This window comes from Sorex araneus, chromosome 2 (assembly GCF_027595985.1).
Source record: "Sorex araneus isolate mSorAra2 chromosome 2, mSorAra2.pri, whole genome shotgun sequence".
Lineage (NCBI taxonomy): Eukaryota > Metazoa > Chordata > Mammalia > Eulipotyphla > Soricidae > Sorex > Sorex araneus.
The window spans coordinates 80,473,833-80,489,055 of NC_073303.1; the positions used below are offsets into that span (position 1 = coordinate 80,473,833).

A 15,223-nucleotide genomic window follows, 5' to 3' on the forward strand; every position below is an offset into this window, starting at 1 on the left:
ATTACTGGGTAGTCCCAGGGGCTTTGAAGGTTATAACCACCAGTTCTTGAAATGTCTACCATTTCTCCTGAACTAAAAGCTTTCCTGGGGTTGGAGCAATAGTACAGTGGGTAGGGCATTTGCTTTGCATGCAGCTGACCCAGGTTTGATCCCTGGGATCCCAGATGGAACCCACAGCACCAACAGGGAGTAATTCCTGATTGAAGAGCCAGGAATAACCCTTGAGCGCAGCTGGCTGTGGCCCCAAACCAAAAATAAATAACAAAACCTTTTCTTTACTACAGGTTCATTCTTAAGTGTATTACTAAAAACATTAAAATATACTAAAAAATTAGCATATTTTTTGCTCAAGACCTAGAGATAAAGACTGAGATGGAGAAAAAGACAGAGATAAATTTTCTTGAATCAAAAGTAGGAGAAGCAAAAGGATGGGGGGTGGTGCTGGAGCGATATTATAGTGGGTAGGGTGCTTGCCTTGCAATCAGATGACCCAGGTTCAATCTCAGCATTCCATGCGGTCCCCGAAACTCAGCCAGAAGTGATTCCTGAGTGCAGAGCCAGGAGAAACCCCTGAGCCGGGTGTGGCCCTAAAGAAAAAAAAATAGAAAATATAAGATACAAAATTAAATTTAAAAATTGCTGTGGGAGTCACTTATACAGTGTTTCTTTGGGGAAACTATATGCTTCCTATTCTCTTTATCAATCGCTTTGGAAATATATCTATATTAGTTTACTCAGTTTATATGCTGATCCTATGTTTGTCTACGTGTGTATGATGAGTTGGAAACTTAAATCTGTTTTCTATGTTTAAAACAGGTAAATAAATAACTACAGCAATAAAGTTTTTCTCTAAGTTTTTAGCACAAGCAAACAAATGAGTCAACTCCTAATAATGAAGCCTCGCTGTACTGGAGGATGTTTCATTCATCAGTCTGAAGACTGGCGGGCCTGTCAGTGAGTCTCATTTTGTACGTGAGTATATTATAAATGACAACCAAGGACCTACAGAAAAAAAATATGTTCATTGTCAACTACCATTCAAGAAATTAAATAGAAGCAATAAAACACAATCAGATTCATTACTATAGGCTAAGTAAATACAATGCCATTTCTTTAAAGTCATAAAACAGTAATGACATTATTATGTCATCATTATTGGCACTCTCAGAAAAAAAAAGGCTTTTTAAAAACATTCTTAAAAATGACCTTTACTTAACCACCAGTCTGTGAAATCATCAAGTTAGAAGCCACTAAACCAACTCTCTACATTTTAATTAGGTATGAACAAACTTATTTTGTGGCCGGAAGAAAGAACTACCTATAGTAACACTTGCACTTAGTACAGACAGACTCTGCCAGCCAATATTACATGTTAATATTATAAGGATTCGATGTTTCTAATCCTCCCTAGACTTTCTTTGATGCCACATATATCTGTTCTGTATTTATCGTCCTGTTGGGGGAGGAAGGCAACTCTCTGCATGAATCCTCCCCGATAGCTAACATCTCTGTACTTTTTCTCCCAGGGTTAGGAACAGATCCTGGAGATATACCCATGCTGAGTTACACCCCCTCCGCCCCCCCACAGAGTTCTTTGTTTATTTTATTTATTTTCAATAGAGTCCATATCCAGCAGAACTAGGGTTGGGGCATTTGGAACTGGCTGTGCAGTGCTATCTGGTTCCTGCATTAATGGAGGAAAAGGGGGCAGCCAGTAGGGCTTTATTTGAAGGCAGGGAGGGGTACAGTGTTGGGGATCAAACTCAGGGCCTTGCAGCTTGTGGTCTATCATTTGAGCCTTCTTCCAAGCACTGAGATCTAATATCTCATATTTCTCCCACACATCTCCTAGATTCCATTTTACATATGATCAAATTATCTCCCAAAAAAAATTCCCTTGCATGATCACCCTCTTTTAGCTCCCATCCCCCACCAACAGATGTTAGTTTTGAATAATAGAAGAGATTTAAAGGGTACAAGTACATTGAACAAAGACAAGAATATTATGGTCGACCTTATTTCCTTTGAAAACTCTAGTAAAGCTTTACACTGTCACTGTCACTGTCCTGCCGTTGTTCATCGATTTGCTCAAGTGGACACCAGTAACGTCTCATTGTGAGACTTATTGTTACTGTTTTTGGCATATCGAATAAGCCACGGGGAGCTTGCCAGGCTCTGCCGTGTGGGTGAAATACTCTCGGTAGCTTGCTGGGCTCTCTGAGAGGGATGGACTAATCGAACCCGGGTCGGCCGCGTGCAAGGCAAACGCCCTACCTGCTGTGCTATCGCTCCAGTTCAGCTTTACACAGGCAATAAAATTTACTGACTGACTCTCTGAGTTGGCTTTCAATATTTGCTTTCCATGTTAGCTTCCTTGTCAGTGATAATTAACACAAAGCAAATACTGAGTTAAAGTTATTTTTTTTTTCTTTTTGGGTCACACCTGGCGATGCACAGGGGTTACTCCTGGCTCTGCACTCAGGAATTACCCCTGGCGGTGCTCAGGGGACCATATGGGATGCTGGGAATCGAACCCGGGTCGGCCGCGTGCAAGGCAAACGCCCTACCTGCTGTGCTATCGCTCCAGCCCCCAGAGTTAAAGTTATTTTGACATGAATTACAAAGTGTGGAATTTAAGAATTTACCACTTTTATCCATGAAATAGGGGGAAAAGTGTGAAATGAGAACAAAGATGCTATAATAAAGAATGGAACAGGAGGAACTGGGGTCATAGGGTAAGGATTATGGCACTTACTTGCACGCAGCTGACCCAGGTTCAATCCCTGACATCCCTTTGGTCCCCTGAGCCTGAGTGCAGAGCCAGGAATAACCCCTGAACAACACCAGGAGGGACCCAAAAACTTAAAAAAAAAAACCCAAAAAACTGTCATCAAAAAAAGAATGGATGAGGTAAAGGAAAATAGACATTACTGTCTCTTAATAATGTGGGAAGCATTTATCAGGAATAACATGTTATATAATTTAAGTTTCATGAATCAGCAGTTTGATCAGTCATTAACATGAATCAAAAAGAAAATAAGAGATATAGAAAGGTAAGGGTTTTCTGAAACAAGGCAGGTTTTCAAAGTATTTGATCTCACCCACACATAGCAGAGCAATGTCAGGCGCTGATTCACTGTGTCTTCATTAAGAACGTTTACCATGTAATATACCTCATGGAATATCTTTCATTTCTCCTTGCAGTCTACAGATTCTCTAAGTAATGACCACATTTTCCTCTTGATATATGAATGTTATTCATCTCACATATAGGAACTTTAAGACCCAGAGAGTTATGTTTGAAAAATAGAAAGAACTGAGTGTTGTTTTATTTTGTTTTTGTGGTTGTAGGGATTGAACACAGGGCCTCACACAAAGCCTTGCCCTTCCACTGAGCTGCAAGCAGGGATATTTTTTTGCTTTGCTATTTGTAAAAAAGCTCTTGATAGGTCCAGACATGTCCCCATTGGTAGAGCACATGCTGTCCATGCGTGAGGCCCTGGGTTCGATCCTAGGCACAACATGCCTAAATCTTACCTTGTAGCCCTAACCCGAGTAAAAAGGCCTACAAAAAGAAGACTATTTTAAAATAATTTGCAACACCTGTAATAAACCCAAGTCGCTTAATTGCATTCACTGACACTGAAAACCTATAATAATTTTTTAATATGGGGAACAACCAGTGGAACTGGTGGTGTGTGGATGGGGAGTGGGGGTCATGCGATACCACAATGAAATGCAGGGCCCTACACATGTGCTCTACCATTAGTACCTCCTCCTGAGTCCTACTGTAAATTTTAGTCCTCAAAGCTGATCAGCAGGGAGGAACAGAAAAAATGCCAACACAAGTACAAAACCATATGTACAATCTGAACCAGAAGTTTTCAAACTTAATTGGCCTACTGCCACCTTTTCAGTGAAAAAAAAAAAAAAGAAAAAAGAAATTACCCAGAATCCCTCTGGAAATCTCTATTTAAGCAAACAAAAAGAAAGCAACACCCCCAACCCCCCTACCACAGTTGTACCAGAGGTTTCCACCATATGCCTAGATCATTCCACTGCCCCCTCACTTTGATGGCATTGCTCACTTCGGGAAACGCTAATCTAATCTGATCAAAATCAGGGATGGAGAAATAGTTCAACAGACTGAGTAGATGCTTTATATGCATGAGGCTTGGTTCCAAGTACAGCACACAATGGGCCCCAAAGCACAGAGCCAGGAGTGGCCCGAAGCACTGCCAATGTGGTCCAAAAACTTAAATAAATAAATAAATCTTCCAAATAAGGGGGAGGGGGAAGAAGAATTATTGAGCATGAGAGATGGGTGCAGTGCCTAAACTATTTGCTTTTTCAAAACAGAATGATGAAACCTAAAAAAATTACTACAAAGGGCATTCTCAGCTCTTTTGTAGCTATGGCATATCAGTTTGAAATTAGATAGATATCGGATTAGAAATCTAAATATCAGGAGTGTCTTTGGCACAAATCAGTTCAGGTATCTAAGAGGCATGCTTTTAGAGAGTAAAACATCTGAGGTCATTCATCATAGGTGACCATATCTACACACCTGCTCTCTGCAAATCCACCTCAACCAGCTATGAAATCCTGTCTCAAGAACATTTCTCTGCCTCAGCTTCCTAATCTGTAAGAACTGGAATAAATGGCTACCAATTTCAAAAGGTCTACCTGAAGAGTCAAGAAATACATATACGTGGGGCTGGAGCGATAGCACAGCGGGTAGGGCATTTGCCTTGCACGCGACCAACCCGGGTTCAAATCCCAGCATCCCATATGGTTCCCGAGCACCGCCAGGAGTAATTCCTGAGTGCAGAGCCAGGAGTAACCCCTGTGCATCGCCAGGTGTGACCCAAAAAGCAAAAAAAAAAAAAAAAAAAAAATACATATACGTAGAAATACTTTGAAAATAAAAAGTGTTAGCTGTCATATCGACTGAACTAAAGCCAAGAGTACTTCTAACTATCTGTTGTATCACAAATGCTATCAGAGGAAACTGTCTTTCTGCTTCTAGGAGACACTTCTGACTCAAATTCGAAATGACTTAGAGTCTCATGTAGTCTCATGTAGTTCATCTCCCTGAAAATTTAAATATGTGAAAAAAGAGAGAAAGCTAATAAGATGTATATATTTGACATAAGATTCATAACCAACATAACCATCTCTGTTTTTCACCATTCTGGTTTTTTCTCAATCTGGTAAATCAAGGTACACATTTGAAGAGGTACACTTTTTTTTTTTAATATTGGGTCAATATATTGAGACAACTCCAAAGTTGATCAATCTGATACCACCAAGAGTAACTAGCAGTAAGCCACAAAGTATTATTATCTCTTCTTTTTGTTTGGTAGTGCCAGGAACCAAGGCAAGCACTCACACAACCAAGGCAAGCATTCTGCAGCTGAGCAACATCCCTGACCCACACATTATTTCTTATGTTGATGTGTAGAGGCAAAGAAAATATTTTCTTTTACAGTGTATTTCAAGTTCCACTGATGCCCCCAAATCTAATTACATGCCAATTGTCAAACTGGGAACACAGCTTCTTCGTCAAAAAAAAAAAAAAAAAAAAGAAGGCTCCATTCAGTGCAGTTGAAGAAAGGGGGAAGTTCTCTCTAAAGTTAGCTAAAAATGGGCAAACTGGTGAAAGGAAGATCGTTTTACAGAAGAACCTGCAGGGGGGGGGGGGCAGCGTGTGTGTGTGTGTGTGTGTGTGTGTGTGTGTGTGTGTGTGTGTGTGTGTGGTGGGAGGGTCCCCTTACAACAGCAGTAGCCACGCGACTCAAAAATTAGAACCGACTGTCAAATATACCCGAGACTTTCTCCAAAGTTCCTACTTCTGGCAAAGATTCCAGGGGGAGTATGCACAGCCTTTCCACCGCTAGAACCGCTATGCCGTAATAGCTTTTAGTTAATATTTATAAAGCACTCAGAGCCGAGCACATAGTAAGGAGCTATCTAAGTATTAACTAAGGCGCTTCCCAAACCAGCTGGTTGGAGTCTCAATCTAATGACACAAATAACCAAAACCACAACCATCTTAAAAATAAAAAATACAAGAACCTGATAAAGGTGTTTTTTTTTTTTAAGCTGTAGTACTCTGTATTCATTCCCACGTTTCAAGTGCACCCTACAATATTGCCTCGTGAGGGACTAAAATTTTATTCGTGACTCAGAAATCACTGTGCTAAAAAACTAACCCAAGAGTTTACGTTTCAGGCGACGTGGACTCTGCTTCCTAACTGCCACGGAAGCATCCTTAACAAAACCCAACCAGCACAAAACCTAAACATCTTTAAGCACTTCCAGATGGGACTCGTCACCGCTCAAGGTGTTGGCCAGCACCCGAACCAAGTGGACCGAGGAAGGGACGGCACGGATTCGAATCGCGGCAAACTCCAGCCCCGGACTCCCCGTGGCTGACAACGGGTTCAAGATTCCCCCGCGCTTTCCCCCCTCCAGGGGGCCTCCTCCGGCCGCATCCTCGCCGGCGACCCGCTCCCCTGCCCCACTAAGGTGACGGGTCTCCCACCCGCCGGGCTCCCGCTCCACGCCCGCCGGCGCCGCACAGGTTAATAACGTCCGCCCTCCGGCGGCCGCTCGGGCCATCCGGAACCCCAAGGCTGACTGTGAAATCACCTCGAGGAAACGCAAGATCACGGAGGGCCGGGGTCGGGGGCCGCACGTTGGGGGGAGTCGCTACCCCCTCGGGCCCGGCTCGGAGGTTTCCCGGACCCGCGGGAGTGGGGTTGGCTCCGAGGACCGGCCGCGGCGGAGGCCCCGGCGGCCCCGGCCGCGCCCCGCCCCGTCTGCCCCGCCCGCGGGCCTCGGGCTGCGACCCGGCCCGGCGCGGACCCCGCGGCCGCCCGTGTCCCCGCGGCGGGCCCCGGAGGAGCCCGCACCTACCGCGCCGCGCCGCGCCGCGCCGGCCGCTCTCGCGCTTCCTCGTTCCCGGCAGGGCCGCGGGCCGCCGGCGTTTCCTCTCCGACGCGTCACGGCTCCGGCGGCTCCTCCCGCGGAGGGCGCGGGGCGCCCGGGGTGAGCCGGCGTGTGAGCCGCGCGCGAGCGCAGCCGCCCACCGCAGCCCTCCGCGCTCTCCGCCCCGGGCCCGCCTCGCCCGGCGCGCTCCCTCGGGGGGCCCCTTTCTGGAAAGTCAGACTCCTCGGGGGCTCCCTCGGCTCCTCACAGCCCGCGGCCGTGGAGCCCGCGTGGCCCAGTGCGCCCAGTGCCCCCGTGAGCGGGGCGCTCGCCGAACCCGCTTAAGTCTGGTCCCGGGGAGCGCGTGCCTTGGTGCAACTGGGAACTCAGACGGGGAATAAGGATGCACTTAATGTCGGAGCACATGATTTAGGGGAACAGCGGTGCTTCCTTTAGCGTTTTTGCTTTGTTGGGACTTTGGACTCTGCGCTTATCAGTCGAGGCAGGGGCACAGAGGACCATCTGGCTGTCTGGGATCGAACCTGGGTGGTCTGCTGTGCTATTGCCGGGGCCGGCCCCCTGGTTAGCATTATTTGAAGTTTTCTGTTCTTCACCAGTGTGGGCGTTTTGCTTATAGGTAGTCAAGGACGTCCACAAATGGGCAGATCCTGCATATAGAGAAAAGTTCTTTCCACTGGTCCTTTTAGGTTCTCCCTTATCAGCAATCTGCAAATCAGCAGAAGGGCAAACATATTATGAAGTCTGTTAACTCTTATTCTTTAAATATGGAAATTGCATTGTACATCTCTCTTTGTTTCTTCTAGATAAAACAGAAGGTGAATGTAGAACTAAGAATAATAGAATAATGATTCAATAGGTGTGTAGTAAAGTGATAAAAATTTTGAAGTAGTATCCCTCATCCCCCAAACTACTGTAATTTCAGCTTCAGTGTCAACTTGAATATAGCTCAAGTATGTAGGTAGAAAACATATTATAAGTATCACTGTCATCCTGTTGCTCATTGATTTGTTTGAGAGGGCACCAGGACCGCCTCCATTGTGAGACTTGTTACTATTTTTGGCATATGGAATACCGCCATGGTAGCTTGCAAGGCTCTGCCCTGCAGAAGAGATACTCTCAGTAGCTTGTTGGACTCTCCCAGAGGGGCGGAGGAATCGAAGCCTGGTCAGTTGTGTGCAAGGCAAACGCCCTACTTGCTGTGCTATTGCTCTAGCCCATATTCTAAGAATAGAATACCATACTGAAAGTGATTTCATATATCAATAAAAAAAGTCCTCGGGGGGGGTGGTCTCCCTAGCCAGACCTGGGACATCACCCTCAATTCTCTGCCAGCTGGGCCTATGGCTTAATGGAAGGGCTCCAGGATACAGTGCTACTCTGGCTCCCACTGGGCTGGGAATCACAGGCGCACCCAGTGATGCTCTTGGATGTCTTATGTGAGGCCAGGGACTGAATTAGGATTGGCCGCATGACATGAGCCTTAAGCCCTGTATTATCACTCTGACCCAAGAACATTCATTTTAATTATCAGTACCACAGTATGGCCTTCTCCCCAAAGAAAATGGATCATACAAGCAGTATTTTTATACTCTGAAGCGTAAGAATGTACAGAACTTTTAAACTACGGTTTTCAGTGACATATGGGCATTGATGTAAAATAGAGTAGATACAAATCCACATTTTTCTGTGATCCTTTATATACTTTCTCTGTGATTCAGAGAAATTCACACAAAAAGTGCAGTGAAACTAAACGAGTTCCTCTCGTTATAACTTCAACAAGTGATCAGTGTATCACTTAATCAAAGTCATTCACAGTGCTGAAAATTTCCTCAGATGAGGCTTTGCATCAATAAACTTGACACGGGATATTATTCTTGCTTTAGAGAGAAATAGCTGATATCACCACATTTTAACTTATTTTTTTGAAAAACAAGCATATGGGAATCATTACATTTCCAGGATAAATGTCTTCCTGTTATAAAGAATACATGCATACACACACACACACACATAACACATACAGATCCACTATCCACAAAGATTTTAAAGTTAGATATGGCACTATAAAAATAAAATAAAATAACTAACTAAATAATAACTAAATAAAATAACTATAAAAATTTTTGCTTTAATATATTTTTTGTAGAGAATTTTTTTTTTTTGGTTTTTTTTTTTTGGTTTGTTTTGGGGTCACACCCGGCAATGCGCAGGGGTTACTCCTGGCTCATGCACTCAGGAATTACTCCTGGTGGTGCTCGGGGGACCATATGGGATGCTGGGATTCGAACCTGGGTCTGCCGCGTGCAAGGCAAACGCCCTACCCGCTGTGCTATCACTTCAGCCCCGAGAATTTTTTTTTTTTTTTTTTTTTTTTTTGGTAATGCCACGGATAAAAAAAACCCAGGTTATCAACCAGGAAAGTAATCAGCAAGGATATTTTGCCTTTAAAATTGTAACTTTGACCTAATAGTTTAATTTTTCAGAAATGTAGAGAATATCAACACATATATAATGATTAAAGGGCTTTTGCACTTAAAATTAATTTTAAGGGTTACCACTTTGATTAATTATATTTACTTCTAACATACATCATATCCCAGTTTTTCCATTATGCTTCCAATTTCCTTTCAGTTTATACTGTAAAACAAAAGTTGTTGAGGGCCAGACAGATTGCTTAGCTGGGTTAAGCACATGCTTTACATGCGGGAGGCCTGGGTTTGATCCCTGGCACCTTTCGGTCCTTCAGGCACCTCAGGGAGTGATTCCCAAGCACAGAACCAGGTGTGTCCTTCAACTCAAAAAAATGAAAGAAAAAGCTGAATATTCAGTTAAGCGTTTAGTTGATGTTTGTGCCTTGTAAAAGATTTTATGAAAATAAAGTGCTCAGCTTCCAAGTGATAGTCCAGCAGGTAGGGTACTTGCCTTGCATTGCAGCCAACTGGGGTTTGATTCCCTGGCACCCTATATGGTCCCGGAGCCTTTCAGGACTAAGCCTTGAGCACCACAGAGTATGGTACTTCACTCAACATGATACTCTCATTCAACCTGAGATGAATGTTGATTTTTCTTTATCCATTTTAAAATATTGAAACTTTTTCTCTAAAGTGGTGTCTGACACAAAACCATCAAAACTTTATGTACCATTACAAAATCTTTTGTTATTTGTAGTTCTCTTATTATGACTGGAAGAGTTGGGGCAAACAATACAAGAAATATCACTTCCCTTAGGTAAAAATTTTGATAAAACAAGATCTGAATGGCTTTTATTCATCATTAAACCAGTAATAGAAGTGAAGGACAGTATTCAGGATAATAACTGGTTTACTGCAGAAAACTTATCAAGATTAAAGAAGTGAGAATAATGCTAGCAATTATATTACAAAAGCAAAGAAGTTTTTTATTCATATCACTTGCATTGATTTATGGTATCCTTTTCTTGATTTTACTAGACTATTCTAAGTAAGGCAAGACATCATGAATTGTTGCCATAGTTTCTAGTAATGTTCTTTCCACTGATAAACTAATGGTAACATCTTACAATTTATAAAACCATTCCCACAGGAAAGTAGTTTAAGGCATAGTCCTATAATTGGAGGTACTCATGCTAAGAGAAATAACTCAGAAGGACTGCACTCATTTGTGGGATATTAAAAACATAGTATGAGGCTAATATCCAAGAACAGAAGAAACAGGTGCCTAGGAAAACTGGTCAATAATTGGAAGCTTGCCACAAATGTGTCGAGGTAGAGGGCAGTTAGGATAGGGAAGTTGATAATGTTGATAAGTTGATAATGTCATATCAACTATGACATTAATAGTTGGAAATGATCACTCTGGGATAAGAACTAAGTATTGAAAGGAGGTAAAGGGATACACATAACCTTTCAGCCTTTCAGTACCTGGATTGCAAACCATAATGGGGGAAGAGAGAGGGAGGGAGGATGGGAGGGAGGGAGAGAGAAAGAGAGAGGCAGAGATAGAGAGAGCCCACCATAGAGACAGGCAGGGGGTGGATGGTAGGGAAACGGGACATTGTTGGTGGGATATGTACAGTCCCTCCCTGATGGAAGGACAGGTGTTGGAACATTATATGACTGAAATCCAATCATGAACAACTTTGTAATTGTGTATCTCACAATGATTCAATTTTAAAAATTAATTAAAAACAGACATAATCCTATCTACAGGATCATCAAAATAACAAAAAAGCCTGTTATAAAACTAAGACTATGAGAATTAAGATAACCAATTTATCCAGTGAACAAAACAACTTAATAAAACACAAAGCATCTTAAGTTAGAAAACCTTAAAATACTTTGGAAACTGAAATTGAGACTGGTTTATATGGCCTTAGTAGTAATACAAGTGACTTATTTCTCTGATCTGGAAAATGGTTGATAGTGTGCTGATTTTGTGAGCTGGGGGTGGGAGTGATGAACATCTTTCTTTGACCAAATTAGCAATATCCAATATCAAAACTGAAAAGCTTTAAGTCTACTTTTTTGTTTTCTGTCGTAATAAAAAGAAAGCCTCCATCTAAAAGTAATATAAGGCTAGGATTATATGGTAATGTCAAATACAAGGCTACTTAGATTATAAGATGTTCGAACTTTCTATATTAAAATCATGAGAAAAAAAAGGGTAAGTGTTAGGAGATCAAACCTTTAAACATATAGCATCAGCTATTTGGTAAATTGTATATTTCCTTAAGTATTTCTTTTTTTGGGGGGTCACACCTGGCGATGCACAGGGGTTACTCCTGGCTCTGCACTCAGGAATTACCCCTGGCGGTGCTCAGGGGACCATATGGGATGCTGGGAATTGAACCCAGGTCGGCCGCATGCAAGGCAAACGCCCTACCCGCTGTGCTATCGCTCCAGCCCCTCCTTAAGTATTTCTAAGACCATTAATTATGACATAAAATGATTACCCATGTCTTTTAGGTAATGTCATTGTTTTCCATTTAATTAATTATCAGTATCAAAAAGAAAATATAACCTGGGCGATAATGCAGTGCTGGGGAATGAACATGAGCTATCTCTCCTTCCCATTAATTATTTTCCCCCATTTCTCATTCTTTTTGTTTTTTTGTCAATTGTTTGGGCAGTCTACTATATATGTATATATATATATATACATGAACTATGTCTGTTAATTATTGGCAATAACATTTGCGTATAAGTTGTGTCAGCAGTTGTATGTCTTACAGAGACATATTATAGACCTTTGAGCTCAAATCTACTATGTAGACATTGCTTATCTGTAGTGAATAATAATTTTTATTACATACTATTCATTTGGTGACTCAGTTATTTACTGTCAATTATGTACAATTAATGGTCAATACAATTTCAAATTTAAAGGCTTAATAATCTCTGACTTAAAAGAGGTGTTTTGCTATTATTTCCTCAATTAATTCTCTAAGGAATCTGTTTCTGGCTCAACTAGATATGTCAAAGTATTAAACAGACATTAAAGAATTATAACTTCATATATTGGAAGACCTTTTTATTCCCTAGTATTTTTAGAATAAGCAACCACAGCTCTTTTAGTTTTTCTCATACTTTTTTCTTTAATGTTCTATGACACTCATTAAATTCTCCACATTTTTCTTTAAACAAGATGGGAATATGAGACATGGAACTGTAGGAAAGACTGGGCAAGACCTTAGTATAGCAAGAGTATTCTCTCACAGCTCTTCAACTCACATTCCTATAATGCAACCTAGAATTATTCTTAGACCTAAAATGGTATTTCATCATCAGATTGTACAATCTTAACTCTAACTGCTTTTTTGTCCTACTTTTAGTTCTCAACTTGAGATTGTTTGGATTATCCTTTTGAATTCTACTTCTATTTTACCAAAACTATATTTTTCTTGGGTGATTTTGGTTCTCCTCATATTTACTATTACAAAAAACATTTAAGATAAGGCAGTGTGTACATGCTAGGATAACCAAAAACAATATGCTGATGCATGTTATGTCTGCAAAGAAACAAGTTTTATTGTTTAACATACATATTGACACTGGCATGGTTCTTTGTCAATCAGTCAAACTCTCTAAAGAAATCCTGAGAAGAGCAGGCTTTCCATTTGAAAGAAGCTCTTCTTGTCTACTGCACTGTATTGTAGTGTGAATACGAGGTCATTGATGTAGTTAATTTGGTTAAAAAGAAATCCTTTCAATAGAATCTATATATCACTTTGTACCAATATAATGAGACATTGTGCTAATAATCTTCAATTAGAGTATTCAAGATACTTGAGGTTGAAAGCATAACTCCTAGATACTATCTGGTTCTGATCATAGTCCTGCCATCACTAAACATGAAATGCTTGTCAAGCTAGTTAACTGTATATAAGGTTTAATTTCTTTATCTGCAATGGAAATTAAGGCTTGGAATGTAGCTCAGCCAATACAGCTCTTGCCATTTATGTGCCCTGGAATTGAACCCAAATCCTACAGCACACATAAATAATAAACTGGAACTGGAAATCATACTGTTATCTATTGAGGTGGATTATTCTGAGAATATATTAAGATGTATAAGTCTATTAAGAAAATAAGCACTACATAAACTATGTATCATTTGAGATAAGTAACAAAATGAATGAAACATTTTCCTCTGATCAAAACACAAGGGATCCAAGATTTTTTCCTCTTCTGTTGAGTTGTATTTTCCTTTTAAGGTAGTAGTGTAGCAATCAATGAGAGAAAAACTCTGTCCTCTCTTTTGGGAGTTCACGTATTCTGAAAGATATCTTTTGAAAAGAATGCTTAGAAAATGATGTTGAAAATATTTCAGTAATTTTGTTGCAAAACACTGCATATGCTATTAAATCTCTAATATGTATATACTTAATAATCCTGGAAACATAATTTTCTACTTATTTAAATATTTTCCAAATAACAAATTTCAATTAGTCTTAAAACTTTTATACTGAAAAGATAAAATGCAATGCCTTAAATTAGTTTGCAAGAATTGCTGACTGAAAGAGCCTCCAATGCAGCATCGTTGGGAAGGACGAGTAAAGAGAGCCTTCTAAAATCTCAGGGCTAGGACGAATGGAAACGTTATTGAGACTGCTCGAGAAATTCGATGATCAATGGGATGATGATAATGATGATGATGATGATGATGAAATTTAAAACCAGATCTTTGAGTCACTACATTACAAAGTTTTATAAAAAGGTTTTAGAAAAATTATTGTGAAATAAAGAAATATTTATACTAATAAAGTGCCATTAAATCATTTAAAATGTATTCATTATAAGTGTGGAATTTTTATGTACAATTTTTATGGTACATTAGTATTAGAAGTCACAAATATATAATTTATGTTTTTACGTGAGTGCATGTTGAAATATTTCTAAGGATGAATATATATTCAAAAGGCAAGATTTAGTTATTATCTACTATCTCTATTCCTTGGTTTGGATATCATCTAAGAATTTAATGCCTTCTGTTCTCTTTTACAGTTAATTCTCTTAACATTTACAGTTATTAATCTTAAGTAGCTAAGTGTATGTAAGTATTGAGCTAGGTTCAAAAAGGTAAAAATTTCACCTCTGTAAAATGATTTAAACCATTGTTCATATAATTCAAATTGTTTTCTAAATAATTTATGAAGCATAATAAAAGGGATTGTTATTCTGACTAAATTCCACAGAATTGCCTGCCTCTCGCTCTGTACCCTAGCTTCATTTTCAGGTCTTCATACAGATAATGAACTCTGTATACTGGAATTAATTTTATCTGTTTATCTTGGTTTGAGACCCACACATGGTTCCTTCAGCTCACTCCTGGTGGGCTGAGGGGACCATGTGGGATACCAGGGATAGAATCCAGGTAGGCCACTGTGCAAGGCAAATTGCCCTACCCACTGTACTATCTCTCCAACCCATCTTTTTCTTTCCAATTCATTTCACCTAGTATGACTTCCTCCAATTCCCTGTTGTAGTAACCAGTTAGTTACACTTTAAATACATCATCTATGAATCTTCTCTTACAGATATCTGCAAGGTAGTTTTTAATGTAATTTTATGTAGATATACATATCATTAACTAAACAAAGCACACAAATCACAGACAGAAGAGTCAAGGTACAAAGATGTACCATGCTTTCAAGGGTATTTTATATCCTTGATAGAACATGAGAAAAACAAAATAACAATAAAAAAGACCACCTTTTTTTTTCATTCTCAGATGCTCTGTGGATTACTTTCATGACTGAATATATTCCTCAGTACCCACATTATTTTTAAAT

The 15,223-nt window shown here is 40.3% G+C and overlaps 1 long non-coding RNA gene across 1 annotated transcript in view; it reads right to left on the reverse strand.

Annotated features, from left to right (window-relative positions):
- Nucleotides 1-475: 475 nt before the first annotated feature.
- LOC129401970 (uncharacterized) overlaps nucleotides 476-15,223 on the reverse strand; it is a 53,001-nt gene continuing 38,253 nt past the window's right edge. The window contains exon 3 of the long non-coding RNA XR_008628471.1: nucleotides 476-587. This is a non-coding gene — a long non-coding RNA (uncharacterized LOC129401970). The remainder of the gene's footprint in view (nucleotides 588-15,223) is intronic.